Source organism: Gopherus flavomarginatus, chromosome 4 (genome assembly GCF_025201925.1).
Source record: "Gopherus flavomarginatus isolate rGopFla2 chromosome 4, rGopFla2.mat.asm, whole genome shotgun sequence".
Lineage (NCBI taxonomy): Eukaryota > Metazoa > Chordata > Testudines > Testudinidae > Gopherus > Gopherus flavomarginatus.
Window position 1 is genome coordinate 207,013,611 of NC_066620.1, and position 27,681 is coordinate 207,041,291.

The 27,681-nt window shown below is 43.3% G+C and overlaps 1 long non-coding RNA gene across 1 annotated transcript; it reads left to right on the plus strand.

Annotated features, from left to right (window-relative positions):
- Positions 1-5,218: 5,218 nt before the first annotated feature.
- Positions 5,219-11,238, plus strand: LOC127048895 (uncharacterized). Its single transcript, XR_007773793.1, has 4 exons — positions 5,219-5,355; positions 8,057-8,144; positions 9,493-9,616; positions 11,040-11,238. It is a non-coding gene; the product is annotated as an uncharacterized LOC127048895 (long non-coding RNA).
- Positions 11,239-27,681: the final 16,443 nt, after the last annotated feature.

A 27,681-nucleotide genomic window follows, 5' to 3' on the forward strand; every position in this document is an offset into this window, starting at 1 on the left:
CTGCAGTCACACTTCTGATTGTAGGGTAGACATATCCTGAGAGTGGGAGACTTGTGAAATTCCACCCCAAGACAGGTCAGTGCCCAAGGCCTAATGCCTCCGGTGGACATTCAGAGACCAGCAAGGGGACAGAGAAGCAAGCAGCCCTCTAATCCTGACATTCATCCTAGAACCTTTCAAACTTTTCTTACATTTTCCTAGGCAGAGTGTAAGCCCAACCACTTCTCGTTCTCTCCTATCTGAATCATGTGGATGAGATGAACTCTGACCTTAGCACCTAGGGTGACCAGATGTCCCTATTTTATAGGGACAGTCCCAATTTTGGGATCTTTTTCTTATATAGGCTCCTATTACCCCCTATCCCCTGTCTCGATTTTTCACACTTGCTGTCTGGTCATCCTATTAGCACCAGCAGGCACCATTGCCTTCACTAGGCTTGGCACATCAACAATTTTGTGTCTATACTTTTGACTATTATTGTTAAGACTGAGGGTAAGACTGGGGAACACACCTGCATGCCAGTTTGACTGGAGAAGTAGCAAAACTATGTGATTTAATTCCAGTTATCCAACTTCCTTTTAATCCTAGGTATCTAAATGCACAGAGTGTCCCCGCTGCAATCCTGCATTAGTGAATCAACCATTGATGTACTAACCTTAAATTTGTGGGATCTACAATTTGAGAGGATTCTAGAATTAGAGATGAAGACTGTGAGAAGGGGGGGGGGCGGAAATGATGGAGAAGGAAGCAGTGGAGAGAAAAGGTGGGAAGAGAGATAACAGACACACAGACACAGACACACACACAGATGAAGGGGTTAAGGTGAAGACTGAAAGGAAAAGGATTCAAAGAGAGAAAGGACAGTGGGAAATACAAGAGGAGTACAGGGAAAGATAGCAGGGCTGGAGGGAGAGGAACAAAAGGAGGCCGAGAGGAGATTGGAGGAGAGGAAAGAGGTAGGAAAGAAGGAGAGATGCAGGAAGAGGGGCTGTATCTGTATCAGAAGGAGCCTCCTTTGTGCAGCTTGAGCACTTCCGAGCACTGTCAGCCCTGCTCCGCAAGAGCTGGTACAAATAGGGAGCAGTGGGGCTGGCTTCCTTGCCCATTGGTATGAGTGCTGGGAAATATCATAAAGATTAGCATCTAACCAGCTTTATTCTTCTTTCTGCAATTTCTTAAAAGCTATAAGAGCTGTCATCGCAAATAAAATATATAAATGTTCAATAATTCCCCATTCTACACTTTGAAAAAAAGAGGAAAAATCTTTGATTACTGGTAAATGAAACACTCTTTCCACTATTGGAATATTTCGTTTTCTTTGAATATTTAGTGAAAGTGGCCTCAGACTGGAGGTTACTGATAAAATTCCAGAGAGACTAGAATGGTTTCAATGAGAGGATCTCAGCCAGGGAATGTGGCATGTTAAACTTTCTAGGGGGCAGTGTTGCACCTTCTAGTAATTCAGTCATTATAAGGTGCTGCATCGCCACTCCCTGAAATTTGGCCTGGTTGCCCTTCCTCATCATGATGGGGAGGCATCTGGGACAAATTTGAGTGGCACTGAGGGTAGCCGAGCCAAATTGGAAAGAGTGGTGTGGAGCCCCCGTGATCCTGGTAACAAGGCCACTCATTGACATATGGCCGTCCATCATGACTATACATTTGCAACCCCATCAGTGAGTGACATTTCGACCTGGCGCATGGGGTCGCAACACCCACTAGCAGTCTTTTATGCTGAAATTAAGGAATATGGCCTGGAAAACTTTGTGGCTACTGAGGCATGTGCTTTGAAAAGCCCTCCTGATACTACACATGCATCACCACAGCTAGGTGGCGGTATTCTTCCTATTATTGTAAAAGAGCAGAGAACAAGTGCAGGTAAAAAAAATGTATTATATGTCTGTGGTTTAATGTGTGAGAACTAATTGAACTGCCTGTCTTAGTACTTACGTAACTTGTCTGATTTTCTAAATTCTAAGGTTAGAGTTCTTTAATAGCAGTGACACAGGCAGTCCTATAATTCCATTGATGAACAGACTGATCAGAAATGAACAAAAATTTTTATTTAAACATTTCTACTTCAATGTTGGTAGCAAAGTCCCTTCTCCAGTGTAGTAAAGAACCAGGATAAGGTTTTCCTAGGCAATAACACTGCAATTAGACTTTAAATGAATTGGTGTGATTTATTAATTTTTTGGTAAGTTGTAACCACACGATGAATTAATTCTTAGAAATTTCAAAAACATGATCATCCAGCCACCTTTCTTTTGCTTTCTATAATTTCTTAATTGCTTTAATTCTACTTTGGGTAATAAAACACGTGAAATAATTCTTGAGTCTGTACTTTGGCTTAGGAAAAGGTGATTTCCATGGAAAATCTAATGTAAGTAACTGATTGAATAAAATTATTTACAAAACTTCTATTTTTAAAAGATATCTTGCCTTACACTATTATATTTCGCTGAAATCCTTCTAGGACAGCTCTGGTACTTATTTTCAAGAGATTGCAGGGCATATATTACAAATGTTATTTGGATTAAGGAAATATTTCTACAGCTCAGCATGTCACAATTCCTGGTTTCCTAGTGTCCTTTGTCTCCTCTCCATATTGATGTCTCTTCTCTCCAGTGATACTGAGTTCCCGGCTGACCTTGAGCCATGAAGATCCTTTACCTGCTCTTTGCCATTATTTTCTTGGTGCTCCTGAATGCCGTAGGCAAGATGTAAAAGAAAATGAGGGATGATATGGAGGGATTTCTGGGAGCCTGTACTAAGGCTGTCTAATGCTTTTCATTAGAAAAATGGTCCTAACTTTTTCTTATGAGTTCCGGTGGCAGGCCCTAAGAAAAACCATTGAGCTTTGACTGAATTATGACCAGACCAAAAAAGTAAAATCCACATCCCCTGTGTGTTCTCTTCAGATCTTGCTGAGGTTTGTTGCTTAAACCACTCCCCATTCTATCTGTACAGCACGTACTCTTCTTATAATGGGACTGAACATCTGGATGGAATGCTGATCAAATGAAGTCAACCAATCTTTCTAATACATCCTTGAGTTTGGCAGAAGGCGCATCTGGAGACCATGATTTAAAATGTAATGTCTGCTGCTGACTAGTGTTAATAATGTTGTGCCTTTCACATCCTCACTTATTATGAATTCAGGCCTCATGTCCCACAGAGAAGTTACACAGCTGGGAACAGCCCCTCCTCTCAGAGTCTAAGCCCCACCATGTGTCAAAGCCTGCCATAGTGTGTTTGGCATTGGTTTGAGAAACGATATCATCTGGGGGTGGGACAGTGTTGGCAGAATCATGTTGTTTTCAGTTTCTATTTGTTAGTCCTAGACAGTTTTGTGAAAATACAACAAATGTTGTAAACAAAATATTCTAAAAGATTTAGCTGTGCACATTTGAGCTGCATTTTCAACATACCAGGCCCCTCCTGTATAACCAAAAACTGGCAGTTGGTCATGAGGAAACTATTCTGGAATGAATCTTCAGAAGAATACCTGCACAGAATCTCACAGATGTGCATGTGTTCAAACCAGAAGGGACTTTTGCAAGCCCTTCTCTTTCAAAAAGTTGTAGTCATGCAACCCAGTGCTGAGCCAGTTCAACCCTACGCAGACAAATTGCATTGATGATGCTACCTGGCACATCACCACTTGAGCCAGAGGGAATTAAAACCACCCTCCAGTGACAAAGGGAAGTTAGCAATGCAGGCAGCCACTTGCCTTCTGTCCCTTAAAAGCTTCTGGCAGTGAATGATGCCTGTACTCAGAGCTATGGTTCTAAACTCTGCAGCTGAAGAGTCAGCCTCGCTGTTTAATTAAATTGCTCCATTGTGTTCTCAGAAGCTGCCGTTGAATGTGCACTGAACAAAAACCATAGAAATAGCACTAACACTCTGATAAAGTTCTGCATTGGAAGATAATTGGGCTGATTTGGCCAGATCTCAGTGAATGGGAAATGCCTGGCATCCTGGAATTCAGCCTTTATTTACCTTGTTCTGTAGAGTGATGATTAAGACTCTTTTGCCTTGCAGGATTCTCCAGAGCTGGGATTATCTGAAGGAGTAAATGTCAAATTGTGGGTGACTGTTTCCCAAGGCTATGTCCCTGCAATACTAAATACCTTGGCAGGTGCTATCCAAGTGGCGTTTGCTGTCAAAGGTAAGTTCAACATTCCAAAAGGGAAATGCTCCGGCACAATCAGAAATATTTATTATGCTCCTTCCATTTAAGAGCTGATGAATCCTTATAGCTGCTCAGCTCTCAGGCCTTTATTTTTCCCCTTTTGCAAACCAGGGCAAGTAATTTTAAAAATCTGGGTGACATCAGTGATGACATTGTTCTGAATGAATTTGAATTGGTTTAAGTATGAAGGTCCTTCTGTAAAGTTAACTCGGCCACGTTGCAAATCTGCAGCCCATCCTATTCTTGATCTGCCTCTTTCTGACTGTACGTGCCATAAATTATAGAGCCTGCTCAGCTGGTCACATTAATGTTGCAGCAGAAACAAGTCCTAGAGAAGGAGATGGGAGGGTGAGAGAGTTTCCCACTCACGAAAACACCAGAAAGGCAGATTAGGAGCAAGAGATGTGAAGCTGTGAGCTCCTTGGGCCTGCAGAGTAGGAGCCAGAGACCTAGGCTAGGGTGCCCTACTCTCTTAGCCAATTCACTGAGCATATCCAGAGATCTGTGCTATCACCAGGCAGGGCTGCTAGCACTGAACTGCCACCAGGACAGAGTCATGCTTCAGGTCGAATTAGAATTTCCCTACATTTTCCACATTCTCTTCTAACTGAATCATGTGAATGAGACAAAACCTGTGAGGTGCTTAGCATCAGTAGGCACAATTTGTGTCTGTACTTTTGACTATTATTGTTGAAACTGAGGGTTTGACATGAAATTGTGTTAAGATGGCCAAGAACCACAGTGCAGGGAGGCTCCTGGGAAGTGGCCTGCAGAAGTAAGTTGCTGATCAGAGCTAAACCAGGAGAAGTTCGTTATATGTCCCAAGACATTTTACACAAACCACGGAGGCCTAACGTGTCTTACAAAATCTGGAATGGCACAAGATGTTTTGCACAAAGACCATAGAATTTTCCACAGACAGAGCTGTAAGAATTCCAATGTCCAAATTGTGGCTGGACAGTTCAAAACTTCCCCAGATGCAGGGGTCACTTTCTGATTGGCTAACAGCAGCTTTGCCAAGAAGAAAATAAGCCTTCTGTAACTGTATAAAACAGACTGGTTTGGTCGAAGTGTCACTCCCTGAAGCTGAAGTACCTGGACGAGAGAGAGACAGTGAGCAGGACTGTCATCACCTAGCTTCAGAGAGCACCCTCTATCTGGTAAGTATTATCGTAACTTCTCTCATAATCACCCTTTAATTCTTCCTTTAAAGTTCTGTCTAGGAAGATGGCTGTGAGATCCAGAAAGAGAAGAAGAACATAGTTTTCATAACCCGTTCAGTGAGTGAACTACCTGAGTGAACTTTCTAGGATTTTGAGAAACCACTTAATGTTCTGAGAGGCTGAGCTAAAGAACACGCCTTCATACCATTTTGAATGGAGAAGTAAAAAGCTACACGTAATGTTTACTCACAATGGAAAAGTTGCACCGCTACAGGCTGGGGACCGATTGGCTAAGCAGCAGTTCTGCAGAAAAGGACCTGGGGATTACAGTCAACAAGAAGCTGGATAAGGGTCAGCAGTGTGCCCTTGTTGCCAAGAAGGCCAACAGCATCTTGGGCTGCATTGGTAGGAGCATTGCCAGCAGATCAAGGGAAGTGATTATTCCCCTCTATTCAGCACTGTTAAGGCCACCTCTGGAGTATTGTGTCCAGTTTTGGTCCCCCCACTACAGAAGGGATGTGGACAAATTGGAGACAGCCCAGTGGAGGACAGCAAAAATGATTAGGGGGCTGGGGCACATGACTTAAAAGGAGAGGCTAAGGGAAATGGGATTGTTTAGTCTGCAGAAGAGAAGAGTGAGGGGGGATTTGATAGCAGCCTTCAACTACCTGAAGGGGGATTCCAAAGAGGATGGAGCTAGGCTGTTCTCAGTGGTGGCAGATGACAGAACAAGGAGAACTTGACAGTCTCAAGTTGCAGTGGGGGAGGTCTAGGTTGGATATTAGGAAACACTATTTCACTAGGAGGGTGGTGAAGCACTGGACTGGGTTACCTAGGGAGGTGGTGGAATCTCCATTCTTAGAGGTTTTTAAGGCCCGGCTTGACAAAGCCCTGGCTGGGATGATTTAGTTTGTGACGGACCTGCTTTGAGTAGGGGGTTGGACTAGATGACCTGCTGAGGTCTCTTCCAACCCTGATATTCCATGATTTTATTATTCTATTTAAAAGCTACCTGAGTTAAAACCATCTACAGAAAAATTCAAGTTATCCAGGTTCCTTTTATCAGGAAATTCTAGTTATTGAAATTCACAGTGTGTCCCCCCTGCTGCCCTGTGTTAGTTAATCACCCATTGATGAACTAACCTTAAGCCTCTGGGACCTACGATTTGGGAATATTTCTGGACTTAAGGATAAGGACAAAGAACAAGGGAGTGGATGGGGATGATGGAGAAGGTAGTGGAGAAGAGAAAAGGTGAGGGAGAGAGAGAAAGATAAGAGGCAAGAAGAAAACAGATAAGTTTAAGATGAAGACTGAAAGGAGAAGAGTTGAAGGAGAGAAAGGACAGAAGAGGAGTTCAGCAAAAGAAAGCGGGGCAGGAAATGAAAGGAGGCTGACAGGAGGGTGGAGGAGAGAAAAGGGGAAGGAAAGAAGGAGAGATGCAGGAAGAAAGGCTGTATCTGCATGAGACAGAAACCTCATTTGTGGTGCTTCAGTGCTTCCAAGCACTATCAGCCTTGGGCTCTGTAAGCGCAGCTACAGATAGTGAGGGGTGGGGCCAGTTCCCTCCACCATCTCTGTGAGTGCTGGAATATAGCATAAAGATGATAATCTAATCACCTTTCTTCTTCTTTCTGTAATTTCTTATTGCCTTTAAGTGCTGTGTGAAAGCATATAAAGTATGTAAATGTGCGATAATTCTCCACTCTGCACTTTGATAGAAAGAGGAAGAAGCTTTGAACTGGCTGGAAAGGGAAACATTGTTTCCACTATTTGAATATTTATTTACCTTTGAATATAGAGTAAAAGTGGCCTAAGCCTGAAGGTTACTGACAAAATTCCAGAGAAATTGGAATAGTTGCAAAATGAGAGGTTCTCAGACTGGGGGAGCAGCATGTCACACTTTCTAGGGCATAGTGTTGAGCCTTCTAGGAATTCAGTAATTATACAGTGTCACAATGCCATTCACTCAAATTTGGCCCACCTGCCTGTTCTCATCATGACAGATGAGCATCTGGGCCAAATTTGAATTAAATTGATGTTAGCTGATTTAAACCATTATCTGCATTATATGTCTAGGGCTTAATGTGTGAGAGCTAATTGAATTGTGAGCCTTAGTACTTATGTAATCTGTCTGATTTCTCTGGTTGGAGTGGCACAGGCACTCCCATGATTCCATTGTCGAACAGACTGATCCGAAATGAATAAGTACATACATTTAAACATTCCTACTTCAAAGCTGGTAGCAAAGTCACCTCCCCAGTATAGTAAAGAACCAGGATAAGGATTTCCTAGGTAATAAGATTGAGATAACTCCTGAAATGAATTTTTTTGCTGTCTGTAATTTCTTAATTGTTCTCAATTCTGTTTTGGGCAATAAAACACTTGCATGTGCAATAATCCTCCACTCTGTACTTTGGCTAAGGAAAAAGAGATTTCCATGAGAAATGCAATGCAAGTAATGGGTGAATTAAAATGATTTACAAAACATCAATTTTTAAAAGATATCTTGCCTCATTAAATTTTATTTCTCTGAAATCCTGCTAGGACATCTATGGTGCTGTGTGGATAATAATCAGACCACATATTAAAATATTATCTTGATTGATTAAAGCAATATTTGTATAGCTCAGCATGTCACATTCCCCAATGTCCCAGTGTCCTCTGTCACCTCTCTGTCTTGGTGTCTCTTCTCTCCAGTGACGCTCAGTTCCCGGCTGACCTTCAGCCATGAAGATCCTTTACTTGCTCTTTGCTGTTGTCTTCTTGGTGCTCATGGATGCCCCAGGTAAGATGTCAATGAAAACAAGCAATGATAAAAAGGGATATTGGGGAGCCTGTACTAACATTGTCTAACACTTTCAAGTAGAAAAAAAGTCTTACCTTTTCTTAGGAGCGCTAACGCCTGCCACCAAGAAAAAAACATTAAGATTTGACTGAATTATGACCAGTCAAAAAAAAATCCACATCCCCTCAGTGTTTTCCTCAGATCTTGCTGAGGCTTCCTGCTTGAGCCACTCCCCATTTTATCTGCTCACCATGTACCCTTCTTATAATGGGCAATCACAGAATCTGGATGTGATACTGAGAAACAAAGTCTGGCCAACTCTTTTCAATATACCCTTGGGTTTGGGAGAAGATGCACAGGGCTAGGAAAGAGGAGACCATGAACTGAAATATAACTTCTGCTGCTGACTTGTGTTAATAATTCTGTGATTTTCACCACCTGACTTCTTATGAATCAGGTCTCATGTCCTAATCAGAGGTTATCCTGCCGGGCACAAAACCCAGATCTCCAAAATGGCAGCCATTCATCTCAATGTTTTAGTCCTACTGGGTCTCAAAACCTTCCACAACAACATGCTTGGCTTTGTTTTGAGAAATGTCATCTGGGCTTGGGACAGTGTTTGCAACCATGACAATGCGTCATGTAGGGGTTCAGTTTCTATCCATTGGCTGTAGATATTTTTGTGAAAACACAATAAATGTTCTAACAGATTTGGCTGTACAGGTTTCGGCTGCCTTTTCAAAATAGCAGGTCAATTGGGTATAACCAAACACTGGCAATTGGTCATAAAAGCACAGTTCCTGAGTGCGTCTTGTGAAGAAAATTTGAGCAGACTCTCAGAGACTGGCAGGCATTCAAACTTGGAAGGGATTCTCTCAAGCTAATCTCTTTCAAATCTTTGTAGTCATGCAACCCACTGCTGAGGCAGTTCAACCCCACTTAGCCAAATTGCATTGATGATACCGCCTGGCACATCACTGTCAGAGCCTGAGGGAATCCAAACCAAACCCCAGGAACAAAGGAAGTTAGAGATGCACGCAGCCCCTTGCTTTCCATCCCTTAAAGGCATGGGGCAATGAAGGATGCTCATGCTCAGAGCTGTGGTTCTAAAATCTGCAACTTGAAAGTCAATGCCAATGTTTAATTAAATCACTCCATTCTCTTCTTAGAGGCTGCCATTGAACAATCACTGAAATTGTACTGAAGCTGTGATCAACTTTTGCACTGGAAGATAATTGTGCAGACTTGGTCAGGTCTCAGTGAATGAGAAATGCCTGTCTTCTTGGAATCACAACTGTAATTTACCCTGCATTGCAGGATGATGATTAAGGCTCTTTTTCTTTGTCAGGTTTCTCCTATGCTCTGTTGACCCGAAGAGGGTGTAGACGCAGAGGGGGTGAATGTAACTTTTGGCGATGTCCCAGCAATGCTATATACATTGACAAATGCTATTTTGGCCATTGCTGTCGAAGGTAAGCTCAGCATTCCATAAGGGAGACCCTGCAGGGTTAGCAGAACTGTTCAGTACTCTCTTTTCATTTAGGAGCTGATGAACACTTCTGTCCTTACAGCATCTCAGCTCTTAGCCCTTTATTTTCCCCCTTTTGCAAACCAGGGGAGGTAATTATAAAAATCTTGGTGACAATAATGTTAACGTTGTTCAGAATGAATGTGAATGTTTTAAGCATGAAGTTTCTTCTGTAAAGATAATTCGGCCACCTTGCAGATCTGCAGCCAGTCTTATTCCTGTTCTGTTTGTTGCTGACTGTATGTGCCATATGTAATAGAGGCTGTTCTGCTGGTCAAACTAATGCTGCAACAGGAACAGGTCGTAGAGAAACTGTTGGGAGGGTGAGAGTCTTTCCAGCCTACTAAAATGCCAGATTGAGGGCAAGAGAGGTGATATTGGCGCCTCCTCTTGGGCCTGCAGAGTGGGAGCCTGGGACCTAGGCAGGAGAGGCCTTGCAACCAGCTGCAGTGCTGATCTCTTGGCCACTGAGTGTTCCCAGAGATCCATGATCTCACCTGGCAGCGCTGCTAGCATTGAACTGCTGCAGAACAGAGTCAGACTTCAAGTAGAATTAGAGTTTCCTGTATTTTTTTCAGAGTTAATTTTCTATCACCTAAGTAAGTATGTCTCATTTTAGCTTCAGCTGTAGACAAAGTGTGTTCAATAGAACAAGTGTTTATATGAGTGGGAATTGTGCTTTTCTATAGTGTGGTCTGTATAGGCAGCTAGTTCTCCCATTTGGATATATAAAACTATCTGCTTAGAAACAGTAACATGGGGTTTTCACCAACGTGTGTGAAGCCCCCCTCCCCTCCAAACATGCTATAAAAACTCCACCACCCACCTGTGCCACAACTGGTTTTCTGCATCTTTAGTAGATTAAAAGCTCTATTAAATTGATAGTTATACAGTTCAAGACACACACATACAGTATATACGATAATATAAAAATGAAAAGGATAATATAGGTAAAACAATGAAAAGCTGAATATTATTTTTGTTTTACTGACTCAGTGGGAAAGTTGTTGCTGGTGATAACTCACTGGCTGGGTGGCCCTCTCTGGTGAGTCAGGGAGTGTAGGTGGCATTCCTTCCCTGGGGCCTGCCACCTGGAGCTGAAGCCCTGTTTATTTTGGTGGACCCCCTGAAACTTGCTTGTGGCCCCACTATAGGGCCCTGACCCCCTGGTTGAGAACCCCGGTTGTAACAGAGTGTTGCAGTAGGGACAATGGATTCCCTGTGCTTGGGTTAACCAAGAACCTCTTCATTCACCATTCAGTGAATGGGTAATTACTCCCATGCCATTCGATTTGAAATGAAACATTATATTATCCTTGTTCTGTAGGAAAACATCAAAAAAATCTGATTCTCTTTTCTTTGTACAGGAGAGTGATTGGCTGATTGTCTAAGCAGGATCTCAGGGAATCGGGGAGACAGCCACTTGCTTCTAAAATCAGCAGACCCTGCTTCAATGGAACCCTGAACTCCTGCTGTTCATTTGGGCTATAAAGAACCTTGTGAGCTGGAGAAATTTAAAATGGAGCCCATATAAGATTTGTTACTCTCCTTTGAATAAAAGCAAGCTGGTCTGAGAGCATCATGCTGAAGTGTGTGTGTGTTGGCGGGAGGCAAGGAGGCTGTTTCTATCATTCTTGTCCTTTTGAAATCCATCTGATTTATCTTTCTAAATTTAAGCATAAAATAAAATTACATACCCTAAAAATTTCCCAATCCTATATTAATACTAGTCAAGGGTATTTATAAACCATGATTCTCATATCTCGATAGATTTCAATGTGCTCTTATGGGTAGATTTTTATTTCTTCCAGTTGTTGCAAATACTAGCTGTTTCTGGTATCACACGAACTGGCTTCAGTCCCATCTCGATGTACAATTTGTGAGTAACCCACTCCTAGTGCTCCATTGCACCTAGACCTTTTTCCCTTTCATGGGACTCACACATGCTCAACCGCTAGGACTGGCTAGACTGCAGAGGTGTCTCAAACAGGTCTTGGCTGGTGGCACATCTGGACTGCCCTGTCACATATCCTCCACCCTCCTCTTCTCCTTCCCACTCCTTGCTGTTCACACCAGGAGCAAGTGATTCGGGTTCCTAGGAGGTATCCCCAGTGTTCTGTGGGATGGTGGTAGGTAGTCCGCCAAGTATGGCATGCAGATCTTTGTAAAAGTGGCAGGTCTGCATCTCGGCAATACATCTATTGTTGGTCTCCCTGGCCTTCTGGTATGCCTAATGCAGCTCCTTGGCTTTCATGCAGCACTTCTGCTGCTTCCTGGTGTACCCCTTCTTCAGTATCCCCTGAGCAATCTGCTCATAGATATCCATGTTTCTGTGACTGGTCTGTAACTGTGCTTTCATAGCATCTTCTCAAGACATGCCCAGGAGATCCAATATCACCTGTTCAGTCCAGCTAAGAACATGCCTGGATCATGTAGCTGGCATGGTCAGCTAGGCAGTTGGGCACAGCAACAGGAAACAGATAGAGATGTGCTCACCAAGATGTACAACCAGGAAACCAGGAAATGTACAACCATTTCAAAACTGCAAGGGAGGGGGTTTAAAGAGGACGGGGGGAACCTCCAAACTATGTGACCCTGGGCAATGGAGTTTACAGCTGTGACAAATGCAATCAGTGTCAGCTATTAAGGGACAGCTGCTGGAGAACTGTTAGGGTCAACTTAGGTAATGTAGGGTCTATACTTGTTCTGCGTTTACTTCTGTACCTCAATCATGGCTCAGAGTCTCTCAGGGAGGTGGAGTTACTATATCGATGCTTTCGAGTGCTTACGTCGGTGGGAGAGAAATTTAGTGCAGAAACATGGAGAACCAGGTCCATTCAAAACAGCCAACTTTGACCTAACATTGTCCAGCGGTGTAGACCAGACCTCAGATTTTTGATTGAGATCCATAAGAAGAAGGTAAATAGGATGGTTGATTTCTGATCAAAAGGCATAACAGAAATTGGCCAGTCATTGAACGGTGAGTGCTGACATTCCCTGTTACCTCCTGCACAGAGAATACATTTTCCCTATTGCAACCTTCTGTTACAGAGGTTTAAAAGGGATAATCATATCTAACTAACCATGTGAACTGCCTGCCTACCAAGCTCAATGGGTAAATACCAGACTTCTGAAAATGGATCTCCCTGCTCCCTGACTCTCTACTCTGGAAATTAGATTTGATCTCTCTCCCCGCTTCTTTCCATCCTTCCTATTAACATAGTGCAAATTTAAGATGACAAAAATAGATCAAGATAGAGAGGAGCCAGAGAGCACCTGTATTTAGGGCACAGAGATGATGAAGTATTGAGCTGAGGAACTCTTGTTTTGATCTAAGTGATATTTAAAACGTCAGTTGCATTCTGTTTATAAGTATAATGATTATTATCTATCCAGCACCAGAGAATGTGACATGAAAATGGAATTGACAGGTCACTGCTGTCTTGAAGAAGTTACAATATGAATATTTATACCTGGCAAACATCTACAGCCTGGTCCAAAGTTGTTTGCAGTCAATGGAAAGTCTCCCAGGGGCTTTAACAGGCTTTGGAGAGATGCCTAGTGCAGATAAAAATTGCAGCAAACAGCACTGCCTGGAGAGTGACTAGGCAGAAATGAGCTTGTGTGTATCTATTTTGTAGCATTTTTATCAGTATTCCATGTGTGTACAAGATGGAGGGTTATATGTTTGTTTGTTAATTGATTTTGGTTTGGGGTTTTTTTTCTGCTGTTTTTCTATGATAACACGGGGTTTTCATATTCTTTTAAAAACCGAAAATCAAGGTAATACCATAGACAATCCTGAGTGCCATGAACCTATGGGAGTTGTAAAACTAATGTGATAAATAGAACAGATTTCACTTGAGCCAAGCTGTGATGTTTTCTATGCTGATTTACATGACAAATCCTCACCATAACTATAACAGTAAAGACATGACCTGTTGATGCATCATGCCTGGCAAAGCCAATGGGGGATGCTGTTGAAATCACTTCTCAAGGTTCGTCTCAGTTACATGATTCAGGAAGGAAAGACTCAGAAGTGATGGGGTTCACAGTCCGACTAGGAAAATGTAAGAAAAATTCAAAAAGTTCCATGATGGATGTCAGAGTTATGGGACTACTGGCACCTCTGAACCCTCATGGGTCTTTTGGTCCCCCCTCAGGCGTTAGGCCTCAGGATCTGACCTGTCCAGAGGTGGAATTTCACAATGCTTCAACATGTACAAGGAGAAGAACACACTGAACTAAGGGGTTTTCTACACATGAGATTTACCTGCATATCTATACCAGTGTAATTATCCGGCTATAGGCCTTGTCTACACTGAAAATTTAGGTTGACATAGCTACAGAGCCTTGGGGTGTGAAAAACAAACAGTGAGCACTGTAGTTATGCTGACTAACCCTGATGCATACGCATCTGGGTTGATGGAAGAATTTAACCTGGGTTAAATAACTGCAGGGCATTAGAGCATTAGGAGGGCAGGTGAATCTTCCTCAAATTTCAGTCAGGTTTTGCTGCAACGTCCAGTTGATTCGGAAAGGAGGCTAAAGTGAGGTTTATTGGCAGAGGAAGTGGAAGAGGAGGCATTTATTATTGTTTATGCAGGGGGTGATTGTTACTTTATCTGGAGAATTTCGTCCATCCTGAACTGTGACAGCCTCATTCTCCAGCCCCTCCCAAATCCAGGTGTGGTCATCACTGCTACAGCCATAAGTCAATTAAGGGCAGATGCTTGGGTTCCTCTCTGAAGCTGGAGGGGATCCATGTGGAACATCAGCACCTGTAGGGAAGGAAGAGGACTGAGCTGGCCAGCCAGGTTGGGGTGTCTGTTTCTCATGTCCCCACTGGGCAGGGAAGTGTCCAGTGTCCCTGTCCTGTCTCTGTGGAGAAAGTCAAATTGTGGGTGACTGTTTCCCAAGGCAATGTCCCTGCAATACTAAATACCTTGGCAGGTGCTATCCAAGTGGCGTTTGCTGTCAAAGGTAAGTTCAACATTCCAAAAGGGGAACCCTCCGGCACAAACAGAAATATTTATTATGCTCCTTCCATTTAAGAGCTGATGAATCCTTATAGCTGCTCAGCTCTCAGGCCTGTATTTTCCCCCTTTTGCAAACCAGAGCAAGTAACTTTAAAAATCTGGGTAACATCAGTGATGACATTGTACTGAATGAATTTGAATTGGTTTAAGCATGAAGGTCCCTCTGTAAAGTTAAATCAGCCACATTGCAAATCTGCAACCCGTCCTATTCCTGATCTGCTTCTTTCTGACTGTACGTGCCATAAATTATAGAGCCTGCTCAGCTGGTCACATTAATGTTGCAGCAGAAACAAGTCCTAGAGAAAGAGATGGGAGGGTGAGAGACTTTCCCACTCACGAAAACACCAGAGAGGCAGATTGGGGGCAAGAGATGTGAAGCTGTGAGCTCCTTGGGCCTGCAGAGTAGGAGCCAGAGACCTAGGCTAGGGTGCCCTACTCTCTTAGCCAATTCACTGAGCATATCCAGAAATCTGTGCCATCATCAGGCAGGGCTGCTAGCACTGAACTGCCACCAGATCTGAGTCACGCTTCAGGTAGAAATAGAATTTCCCTGCATTCTTTAAGAGTTAGTAATCTATCATCTAAATGCCGATCTGTCATTTTAGTTTCAGCTGTAGACAAGGTGTGTTTGGTGGAACAACAACTGTACAAGGGTGTGAGTTGTGCATTTTTAAACTATAGGTTTTTAGTAGCCAGCCAGTTCAGTAGTTTCGATACTATGTCTGTTAAAACAGTATAATAGGAGGTTGCAGTAGGGGTGATGGATTCCCTGTGCTGGAGTTAACCCAAACCCATTTCACACACCATTCAGTGAATGGGCAGTTCGTCCCCTGACATTTGATTCGAAATCCAACATCATATTATTCTTGTTCTATGGGAAACACCAAAAAATCTGAGTCTTCATTCTTCATGTAGGCGTATATGGAGTGACTAATTGTCTAGGCAGGATCTCTGGGATTCTGGAAGACAGCCACTTGCTTCTAAAATCATTGGATCCTGCTTCAGTGGAATCCTGAAGTGCTGATCATCTGGGCTTGAAAGAACCTTTTGAACTGGAAAAATTCCAGAACGGAGTCCTTGTATCACCATATAAGATTTGTTACTCTTCTTTTAATAAAAACAAAGTGATATGAGATCATCATGCTGAAGTGTGTGCGTGTGTTGGTGGGAGGCAAGAGGATGTTTCTAGCATTCTTCTCCTTTAGAAATCCATCTCATCTATTTTTTAAAAATTTAAAATAAAATAAAATTGAAGTAAATTAAATTAAAAAGTCCCTTTCACATGTTAATACCACACCAAGGTCCCCACATCTCTGCATGTTTTTCAGTTAGCTCTTTTGAGTCGATCATCATTTCATACAGTTATTACATAACCTACCAGTTTATGATGTCAGAGGAGCTGCGTTCAGTCACAGCTTGATTGTACAGTGTATGGCCCTCACCACCATGCTCCATTCACCTAGCCCTTTCTTCTGCTCTAAAACGTCATTGTCCACAATGAGAAAAAGAAAAATATCAGGCCAAGGTGACTCTAAGCTCTTACTGTGTTACACTGACTTCGACAAACCAAGAGTAACTCTGCTGAAGTCATCATAGTTCTACTAGTGTAAACTGGAGTAAGTGAGCTCAGAATCAAGCTCCTGACTGTTCATAAAAGACAAGAACAATTTTACAAAAGAAAAAGATTTCTGCAGTTCATTTAGTCACATGATCTCCCAACAGCTGTAACTGATCCCACCCCAAAGGTTCCTGAAATTAACCTCAGCTAATGGACTATACATCCGAAATTTCAGGCAGTTTATTTTTAATCCTTTCGATGTGGAGGATCAGTGGCTGAGTGGCTCAACATCAATGTGATGAGTTGGGATTTCAGCAAAGCACCTTGTGAACTCTTACCCCAAAAGGGCCAAATCCTGCTCAGCTCACTCAAATGATCCCATGGATACACTGGAAGACACTAGGAACAGGCCCACATCGGACAGGCTTTTGGGATATCAGTGCACAATACACAAGAATTTCACCTCCCTACTCCAAGTCCCTACTCACCTGTTTATACATCGAAGGATCACATTAGTCCTTTCTGCCACAGCATCGCACTGGAAGTTCATGTAGCACTGCTTCGCTATTCCTTTTTAGAATCATAGAATAATAGAAGATTAGGGTTGGACAGGACCTCAGGAAGTCATCTAGTCCAACCCCCTGCTCAAAGCAGGACCAACCCCAATCACTGCTTTCCAGGATACAGTCCCCATTCTGTAGGTCTGGATTGCTTTCCTTCTTGCTAGACATATGACCTAGTATTTGATTGTATTAAATTGCATTTTTTAAAATTGGGCTCAACTGACCAAGCAAACCATATAACTCAGAGTGACTACCCCGTCCTCAAACTTATTTACCACTATACCAAACTTTGTCTCATCCACCAGTTTTATCACCAGTTAAATATATTTCTATAGTAGATGATTTTTAACATCTTCCTTATTGACTAATGTACTACCTCATCCTCAAGTGATATGCAGGCACCATCCTTCTCCTTTCTAGAAAAGAAACATTTGTTGAACACCTCTGCCTTTTTCTGCATCATTCAAAATTATTTTTCCATCTCCAGGGAGAAATGGACCTGTACCGTTGTTAGAATTTCTTTTGTTGCTGAAACACTAAACAAACAAACAAACAACCCCCCGCCCCCCCAAAGCCCCCCACAACGTTGTCATTGTCATCTTTGGCCCTGCCAGACATGGAGTATTCCCAGATGGCTTTAGCTTCCTTGAGCATATTTATGCTCTTCATTATTTCTAACTGATAGTGATTACTATCCACTTCCCCATTTCAATTCGTTTTATATTTTATTTCTTAATTTCTAATTGTTGTTTTGATATCTTGTACTCACAGCTATAAGGGAGACAAACACTCTACAGTTTACCCTGGAGAATTTACTTTTCTTTTCCCTGATGGATTTTCCTACGCTAAAATGAAAACACAGTGTAGACAACCGGTTGTTTCCAGCCCCAAACCCTGCCCCAGTGTGCTGCTCCGGCATTCTATGGGAGATACCACACCACAAGGGGTTGGGAAGAATTCTCCCAAAGCATGAGGGGGATATAGTTGAAATAACTGGTCTCTATTGTCCCTGTGCCAGGCACTGGTTTGGAGTGGTACTCGAGATATTGCTGTGGGCTGTTACATCTGAGGGAGGGGTTCTCAAACTGGGGGTCAGCACTCTCAGGGGGTCACGAGATTATTACATGGGGGGTCGCGAGCTGTCAGCCTCCACCCCAAACCTTTGCCTCTAGCATTCATAATGGTTTTACATATATTAAAAAATGTTTTTCATTTATAAGGGAGGTCACACTCAGAGGGGTCACCAGTACATAAGTTTGAGAACCACTGGTCTAAGGTATGTCTACACTGAAATTAGACACCAATTGCTGGCCTGTGTCAAGAGACTCAGGCTCCTGAGGGTCAGGCTAAGGAGCTGTTTAACTGTGGTGTAGACTTCCAGACTTGGGATGCAGCTGGAGCTGTGGACCCTCCCATCTTGAAAGGATCTAGAGCCTGGGCTCCAGAAAAGATGAACTGTGACATGCACAGTCTCCAGCTCCTCCCAAACCCCGGTGTGGTCAGCAGTGCTACAGCCAGGCTGCAATTAAAGGCATATGGTTGGGTTCCAGTCAGCAGCTGGAGGGAAACCAGCACCTCTCTGGAAAAAAGAGAACTGAGGGGGCCGGCCAGGCAGATGTGTCTGTTTCTTGTGTCCCCACTGGGCATGGAAGGGTCCAGTGTCCCTGTCCTGTCTCTGTGGAGAAAGAGGTGACTACTGCCTCTCTCCACCCACAACAGACAACTGCAGTTGGGTGTAATGACTGAGGGATTAGATGGACAGGTCACCCCTGCTCCAAACCCCTTCAAAGAGACATATAAACCTGGACCGGGCACTCAGGAGAGAAGCCCGCCTAACATTACATGCAGTGAAGCACAAGGTTTAAACATATGTGTTGGCTCTTTGTTGTTTTAAGATCATTTTCTCTAATTCTTTCTTACACTTGCTAATTAAATCCACTTGTTCTCAGACAGTTTTTTGCCAGTGTATAGCTCTTGTGACATACTCCCAGAGGCAAGTGGCATTAGTGAGCCACACCTGCATGGTAATAAGTGGTTGGTGTAGATGGTGCATTGTACATAAACCCTGGTCACAGGGTATGTCTGCACTACAGTCAGAGGTGTGTCTGCAGTCCATTTAGATGTACCTGAGCTACCTTTATTTAGCTGTTGGATAAACTATAACAATAGCAGTGAAGCCATGGCAGCTAGGACAGCAGCACGAGCTGCAAAAGTCTTTCCAGGGCCCTGGATACATATTTGAGTTGCAAGCTTCAGCTTCTGTGGCATCACTGCTATTGTTACCTCAGGTAGCTAGACCAAAGCTAGTGCAGGAGTTTGCAGATGTGCTGCAATCAGATCTCTGATTGCAGGGCAGACATATCCGGAGAGTGGGAGATTTCTAAAATTCCATTCTAGGACAGGACAGTACTCCAGGCCTAATGCCTGAGAGGGACATTCAGAGACCAGTGAAAGTACAGAGATGCAAACAGCCCTGTACTTTTGATATCATAGTCATAGAATCTTTTCAGTTTTTCTTACATTTTCCTAGGCAGAGTGTGAAGCCCTATCACATCTTCTCTCCTACCTGAATCATGTGAATGAGACTAACACTCTGAGGTCCTTAGCAGCAGTAGGTACAATTTGTGTCTGTACTTTTGACTATTATTGTTGAGACTGAGGGTTTGACATGAAATTGTGTCGAGTTGGCCAAGCACCACAGTGCAGGGTGGCCCCCAGGAAGTGGCCTGCAGAAGTAAGTTGCTGATCACAGTTCAACCAGCAGGAGTTCGTTATATGTCCCAAGACATTTTGCACAAACCACAGCGGCCTAACGTGTCTTACAAAATCTGGGATGGCACAAGGTGTTTTGCACAAAGACCAGGGAATATTCCACACACAGAGCTGCAAGAATTCCAATGTCCAAATTGTGGCTGGGCAGTTCAAATCTTCCCCAGAAGCAGGAGTCACGTTCTGATTGGCTGACAGCAGCTTTGCCAAGAAGAAAACTAGCCTTCCGTAACTGTATAAAACAGGCAGGTTTGGTCAAAGTGTCACTCCCTGAAGCTGAAATATCTGGACGAGAGAGAGACAGTGAGCAGGATTGTCATCACTTAGCTTCAGAGAGCACCTGCTATCTGGTAAGTATTATAGTAACTTCTCTCATAATCACCCTTTTAATTCTTCCTTTAAAGTCCTGTCTCAGGAGATGACTGTGCGATCCAGAAAGAGAAGAACACAGTTGTCATAACCCATTGAGTGAGTGAACTACCTGAGTGAAATTTCTAGGTATCTCGAGAAACCACTTAGGGTTCTGAGAGGGTGAGCTGGTGAACATGCCTTCATGCCACTTTGAATGGAGAAGTAAAAAGCTACACGTTACATTTACTCACAATGAAAAATTGGTTTTTTAAAAGCTACCTGAGTTAAAACCATCTACAGAATAATTCAAGTTATCCAAGTTCCTTTTATCAGGAAATTCTAGTTATCCGAATTCACAGTGTGTCCCCTCTGCAACCCTGCGTTAGTTAATCACCCATTGATGAACTAACCTTAAGCCTCTGGGACCTACAATTTGGGAATATTTCTGGAGTTAAGGATAAGGACAAAGAACAAGGGAGTGGATGGGGGATGATGGAGAAGGTAGCGGAGAAGAGAAAAGGTGCGGGAGAGAGAGAGAGAGAGAGAGAGAGAACAGGCAAGAAAGAAACAGAGAGGAAGTTTAAGGTGAAGACTGACAGGAGAAGGGTTGAGAGAAAGAAAGGACAGTGGAGACAGAAGAGTTCAGTGACAGAGAGCAGGCAGGAGGGCAGGGAATGAAAGGAGGCAGACAGGAGGGTGGAGGAGAGAAAAGGGGAAGGAAGGAAAGAGAGATGCAGGAAAAGGGACTGTCTCTGCATGAGACAGAAGCCTTTTTTGTGCTGCTTCAGTGCTTCCAAGCACCGTCAGCCCTGGGCTCTGTGAGTGCAGCTACAGATAGTGAGGGGTGGGGCTGGTTCCCTCCTCCATCTCCGTGAGTGCTGGAAAATAGCATAAAGATGATCATCTAAGCACCTTTCTTCTTCTTTCTGTGATTTCTTATTGCTTTTAAGTGCCGTGTTAATCATATAAAGTTGTAATTGTGCAATAATTCTCCACTCTACGCTGACAGAAAGAGGAAGAAGCTTCCAATTGGCTGGTAAAGAAAACATTGTTTCCACTATTTGAATATTTATTTACCTTTGAATGTTTAGCAGAAGTGGCCTACGCCCAAAGATTACTGGTAAAATTCCAGAGAAATTGGAATAGTTGCAAAATAAGAGGTTCTCAGAGGGGGAGGGGCAAGACACGTTTTCTAGGTGGGAGCACTGATCCTTCTAGGAATTCAGTAATTATACAGTGTCACAATGCCACTCACTCAAACTTGGCCCACCTGCTCTTCCCCATCATGATGGAAGAACATCTGGGCCAAATTTGAGTTAAATTGATGTTAGCTGATTTAAACCATTATCTGCATTATATGTCTAGGGCTTAATGTGTGAGAACTAATTGAATTGTCAGTCTTAGTGCTTAAGTAATCTGTCTGATTCCTTTGGTTAGAGTGACACAAGCACTCCCATGATTACATTGTCAAACAGACTGATCCAAAATGAATAAGAATCTGCATTTAAGCATTCCTACTTCAATGTTGATAGCAAAGTCATCTCCCCAGTATAGTAAAAAGAACCAGGATAAAGTTTTCCTAGGTAATAAAATTGAGATAACTCCTGAAATGAATTGATGTGATTTATCATCTTTTTGGTAAATTGTAACATCACATGATTAATTATTTTATAGAATTTTCATGAACATGAGCATCCAAACATCTTTATTTTGCTCTCTGTAATTTCTTAATTGTTTTCTATTCTATTTTGGGCAATACAACACGTAAATGTGCAATAATTCTCCACTCTGTACTTTGGCTAAAGAAAAAGAGATTTCCATGAGAAATTCAATGCAAGTAATTGATGAATTAAAATTATTTATAGAACATCTATTATTAATAGATATCTTGCCTCATAAAATTGTATTCCTCTGAAATCCTCCTAAGTCACCTATGGCGGTGTGTGGATAATAATCAGAACACACATTAAAATATTATTTTGATTAAAGCAATATTTGTACAGCTCAGCGTGTCACATTCCCCAGTGTCCCAATGTCCTCTGTCACCTCTCTACCTTGGTGTCTCTTCTCTCCAGTGACGCTCAGTTCCCGACCAACCTTCAGCCATGAAGATCCTTTACTTGCTCTTTGCTGTTGTCTTCTTGGTGCTCATGGATGCCCCAGGTAAGATGTAAAAGGAAACAGGCAATGATAAAAAAAGAAATTTTGGAGCCTGTACTAACATTGTCTAACACTTTCAAGTAGACAAAATTCGTACCTTTTCTTAGGAACTCTTGCACCTGTCACCAAGAAAAACATTCAGATTTGACTGAATTATGAGCAGTCCAAAAAAAAAAATCCATGTCCCCTCAGCGTTTTCCTCAGATCTTGCTGAGGCTTCCTGCATGAGCCACTCCCCATTCTATCTGCTCACCACGTACCCTTCTTGTACCATGCAATCACAGAATCTGGATGTAATACTGATATACCTTTGGTTCTGGGAGAAGATGCTCAGGGCTAGGAAACAGGAGACCATGAACTGAAATATAACTTCTGCTGCTGACTTGTGTTAATAATTCTGTGCTTTTCACCACCTGACTTCTTATGAATCAGGGCTCATGTCCTAATCAGAGGTTATGCTGCTGGGCACAGAACCCAGATCTCCAAAATGGCAGCCATTCATCTCAATGTCTTAGCCCCACTGGGTCTCAAAACCTTCCACAACAACATGCTTGGCTTTGTTCTGAGAAATGTCATCTGGGTTTGGGACAGTGTTTGCAGCCATGACAATGCATCATGTAGGGGTTCAGTTTGTATCCATTGGCTGTAGATAATTTTATGAAAACACAACAAATGTTCTAAACTAAATATTCTAAAAGATTTGGCTGTGCACATTGGGACTGCCTTTTCAAAATAGCAGGTCAATTGGGTATAACCAAACACTGGCAGTTGGTCATGAAGGACCAATTCCTGAGTGCTTCTTGTGAAGAAAATCTCTGTAGAATCTCAGAGATGGGCAGGCATTCACACCTGGAAGGGACTCTCTCAAGCCAATCTCTTTCAAAACTTTGTAGTCATGCAATCCACCTCTGAGGCAGTTCAACCCCACTTAGCCAAATTGCATTGATGATACTGCCTGGCACATCACTGTCAGAGCCTGAGGGAATCCAAACCAAACCCCAGGAACAAAGGAAGTTAGAGATGCAGGCAGCCCCTTGCTTTCCATCCCTTAAAGGCATGGGGCAATGAAGATGCCCATGCTCATGTCATAAACAGATAGCTAAGGGTTAACGTCTCTTTTACCTGAAAAAAAAAGTAACCTGAAGCACTTGACCAGAGGACCAATCAGGAAACAGGATTTTTTTCAACTCTGGGTGGAGGGAAGTTTGTGTCTGAGTTCTTTGTCTTCAATCCTGCTTCTTACCTCTGGAGGGATTTTGCTACAAGCTGAAGCTCTACACAAGGGACTGAGGACTTTTGTGGGGACCAGAGTGCCCCAAAACACTCTAATTTTTTGGGTGGTGGCAGCAGTACCAGGTCCAAGCTGGTAACTAAGCTTGGAGGTTTTCATGCTAACCCCCATATTTTGAACGCTAAGATCCAAATCTGGGACTAGGTTATTGACATGGTGGTAGCGGTGGGATACTGGGAGACTGGTGTGTCTAAGGAAATTGCTTGTGTAACTTGTTGTTAGCCAGTGGGGTAAAACCGAAGTCCTTTTTGTCTAACTGGTTTGGTTTGCCTGAGAGGTGGAAAAACCCCAGCCTTGGGCTGTGACTGCCCTGTTTGAGCAATTGGTCCTGAATTGGCACTCTCAGTTGGGTCCCGCCAGAACCGCAACGTCACAGTGGCGTAGTCGTGCTTGGATCCACAGAACCAGGTCAATTAAGCTTTGGGTAAGAACCCCACGCTATCCAAATTTGAATTTTGGAATTGAGAGTTTGGTTGGTTAAAGATCAGTAACCATGAGCCAGAAAGCATCAGCAAAAGCAATGAAACTGCAAGCCCTGATGGACAGACTGCAGTTTGAATATGAGCAAAAACTGGTAGAAATTCGAATGAGAGAGAAGCTAGCCTTGGCCCAGCTGGAGGAAGAGGCTGCTGAACAAGAGAGAGAAGCTGCTAAACGAAAGAAAGAAGCTGATGAGAGAGAAGAAAGAGCTCGTAAGGGGCGTCTGGAACTGCTGGCTGCTGAGGAGAAAGCTCAACAGAGGCAACAGAAGATTAGAAAGCAGGAAATAGAAAAATTCACTCCTCATAGCCAAGAGAGTGCTGGTAGAAGACAAAGAACTCAGACACAAACTTCCCTCCACCCAGAGTTGAAAAAAATCCTGTTTCCTGATTGGTCCTCTAGTCAGGTGCTTCAGGTTACTTTTTTTTTCAGGTAAAAGAGACATTAACCCTTAGCTATTTGTTTATGACAGCTCAGAGCTGTGGTTCTAAAATCTGCAGCTGGAAAGTCAATGCCAATGTTTAATTAAATCACTCCATTCTCTTCTTAGAGGCTGCCATTGCACATTGAACAACCACTGAAATTGTACTGAAGCTGTGATCAACTTTTGCACTGGAAGACAATTGTGCAGACTTGGTCGGGTCTCAGTGAATGAGAAATGCCTGTCTTCTTGGAATCACAACTGTAATTTACCCTGCATTGCAGGATGATGATTAAGGCTCTTTTTCTTTGTCAGGTTTCTCCCATGCTCTGGTGACCTGAAAAGGGTGTAGACGCAAAGGGGGTGAATGTAACTTTTGGCGATGTCCCAGCAATGCTATATATCTTGACAAATGCTATTTTGGCCATTGCTGTCGAAGGTAAGCTCAGCATTCCATAAGGGAGACCCTGCAGGGTTAGCAGAACTGTTCAGTACTCTCTTTTCATTTAGGAGCTGATGAACACTTCTGTCCTTAAAAGCAGCAAAGAATCCTGTGGCACCTTATAGACTAACAGACGTTTTGGAGCAACCTTGCATCTGAGGAAGTGGGTATTCACCCACGAAAGCTCATGCTCCAAAACGTCTGTTAGTCTATAAGGTGCCACAGGGTTCTTTGCTGCTTTTACAGATCCAGACTAACACGGCTACCCCTCTGATACTTCTGTCCTTAAAGCATCTCAGCTCTTAGCCCTGTATTTCCCCACTTTTGCAAACCAGGGGAGGTAATTATAAAAATCTTGGTGATGACAATGCTAACATTGTTCAGAAGGAATGTGAATGTTTTAAACATAAAGTTCTTCCGTAAAGTTATTCGGCCACCTAGCAGATCTGCAGCCCGTCCTATTCCTGTTCTGTTTGTTGCTGACTATATGTGCCATATGTTATAGAGGCTGTTCTGCTGGTCAAATTAATGCTGCAGCAAGAACAGGTCGTAGAGAAACCATTGGGAGGGTGAGAGTCTTTCCAGCCTACTAAAATGCCAGATTGAGGGCAAGAGAGGTGATACTCACACCTCCTCTTGGGCCTGCAGATTCGGAGCCAGGGACCTAGGCTGGAGAGGCCTTGCGACCAGCTGCAGTGCTGATCTCTTGCCCAATTCACTGCGCGTTCCCAGAGATCCGTGATCTCACCTGGCAGCGCTGCTAGCATTGAACTGCTGCAGAACAGAGTCAGACTTCAGGTGGAATTGGAGTTTCCTGTATTTTTTTTAGAGTTAATTTTCTGTCACTGAAGTAAGTACATCTCATTTTAGCTTCAGCTGTAGACAAAGTGTGTTCAATAGTACAAGTGTTTATATGAGTGGGAATTGTGCTTTTCTATAGTGTGGTCTGTATAGGCAGCTAGTTCTCCCATTTGGATAAATATAACTATCCTCTTAGAAATTCTGTAACACGGGGTTTTCACTGATGTGTGTGAAGCCCCTCTCCTCTCCTAAACATGCTATTAAAACTCCACCACCCTGTGCACAAGTGGTTTTCTGCATCTTCCGTAGATTAAAAGAGGTATTAAATTGATAGTTACATAGTTAAACAGACACATGTATAATATAAAAAAGGATAATACAAGTACAACAATGAAAAACTGAATATTATTTTTCTTTTACTGACTCAGTGGGAAAGTTGTTGCTGGTGATAACCCACAGGCTCGAAGATGTAGGTGGCAATCCTTCCCTGAGGCCTGCCACCTGGGGCTGAAGCCCTGTTTATTTTGGTGGACCCCCTGAAACCTGCTCGTGGCCCCACTACCGGGCCCTGACCCCCTGGTTGAGAACCCCGGCTGTAACAGTGTTGCAGTAGGGACAATGGATTCCCTGTGCTTGGGTTAACCAAGAACCTCTTCATTCACCATTCAGTGAATTGGTAATTACTCCCATGCGATTCGATTTGAAATGAAACATCATATTGTCCTTGTTCTGTAGGAAAACATCAAAAAATCTGATTCTGTTTTCTTTGTACAGGAGGTTTTCTGACTGATTGTCTAGGCAGGCTCTCTGGGAATCTGGCACACAGCCACTTGCTTCTAAAATAATTGGATCCTGCTTTAATAGAACCCTGAAGTGCTGCTGTTCCTTTGGGCTGTAAAGAACCTTGTGAGCTGAAGAAATTTAAAAGGGAACCCTTTCAGTATCCGTATAAGATTTGTTACCTCCTTTTAATAAAAGCAAGCTGTTGTGAGAGCATCATGCTGAAGTGTGTGTGTGTGTTGTTGGGAGGCAAGGGGGCTATTTCTTTCATTCTTGTCCTTTTGAAATCCATCTTATTTATATTTCTAAAATTAAATGTAACCCCCAAGGAGATTGCCTACTTTCCTGGAGCTCTATCTGCTGGCAGCTCAGGAATGGGGAGCCAAGGCAAACTCAGAGTCTGTCTGGCAACTAATAAGGAGTGAGATGCCCCTCCCAGGGAGTTCAAGAAAGGGGAGAAGCCAATTTGGAGTCAGTCTGGAGCCAGCCAGGGCAAGGGCAGGACTGGCTGAGTGGGGACCTAGTGAGTCCTAGGCCTGTAGGCATGGTTCCCCCTGAGAACAGGCCTCGAGGGACCTGACAGCAGATCCCTCAGCTGGATTTTTAATTCCCCACTGATGATTCTCAATTTGTAGTGTTTGCTGGGAAATTTTCCCAGCCAGGCTGGGTTCGCCCTCCAGCTCCCTAGGTGAGACCCATCACCATATGGTCAGCTCTGATCTGGCTGCTAGTCCAGGGAAGCTGCCTGCTGAGTGTGTGACTGGAGGCTGAGGTAGGAGGGTACAGTCTGGATATTAGTGTAGTTGTATAATCTACACCTTGAGCCCTGCACCCCTTTGTGGTGAGGGGAAATCCTGGGACCCACGCAGCCTGATTCCTGCCTGAGAAGGATCCCTGCCAGCAGACAGCAGCCCCTCTGCAGTGTCTGAGGAGTCCACAGTCATCTTCAAACCTGGGGATCCTTCATGGAGTTTGTGAGTGCACTAGCTTTTAGTTAATCAGGGAATTTGTTTTAGGGATCCCCTAGTCCCTGAACTGTGTCCTCAAGCCAGGGAGGGAGGGTTTGAGGATTTTATAACCTGCTGCATATTACACCTGTGGAGGGATTCACCACCTCCTCCCACTTGTGAGTCCTTTGGGCTGTACTGAACCCAGTCAGCCACACTGCTAAACCACTGCAGAGAAGAATTTTGTGGTTCTAGATCATCAAGGGCCCCAGCAAAGTACGCATACCAACGAGACACTAATTTTACATTTGCCACATCAAGTCACTGGTACGTTTAGTGTGGGTACCAGTGACCCTAAAAATAGTGTTTCACCCTGTTATGTTATATTTGTCTCCTGCTTAATGTAG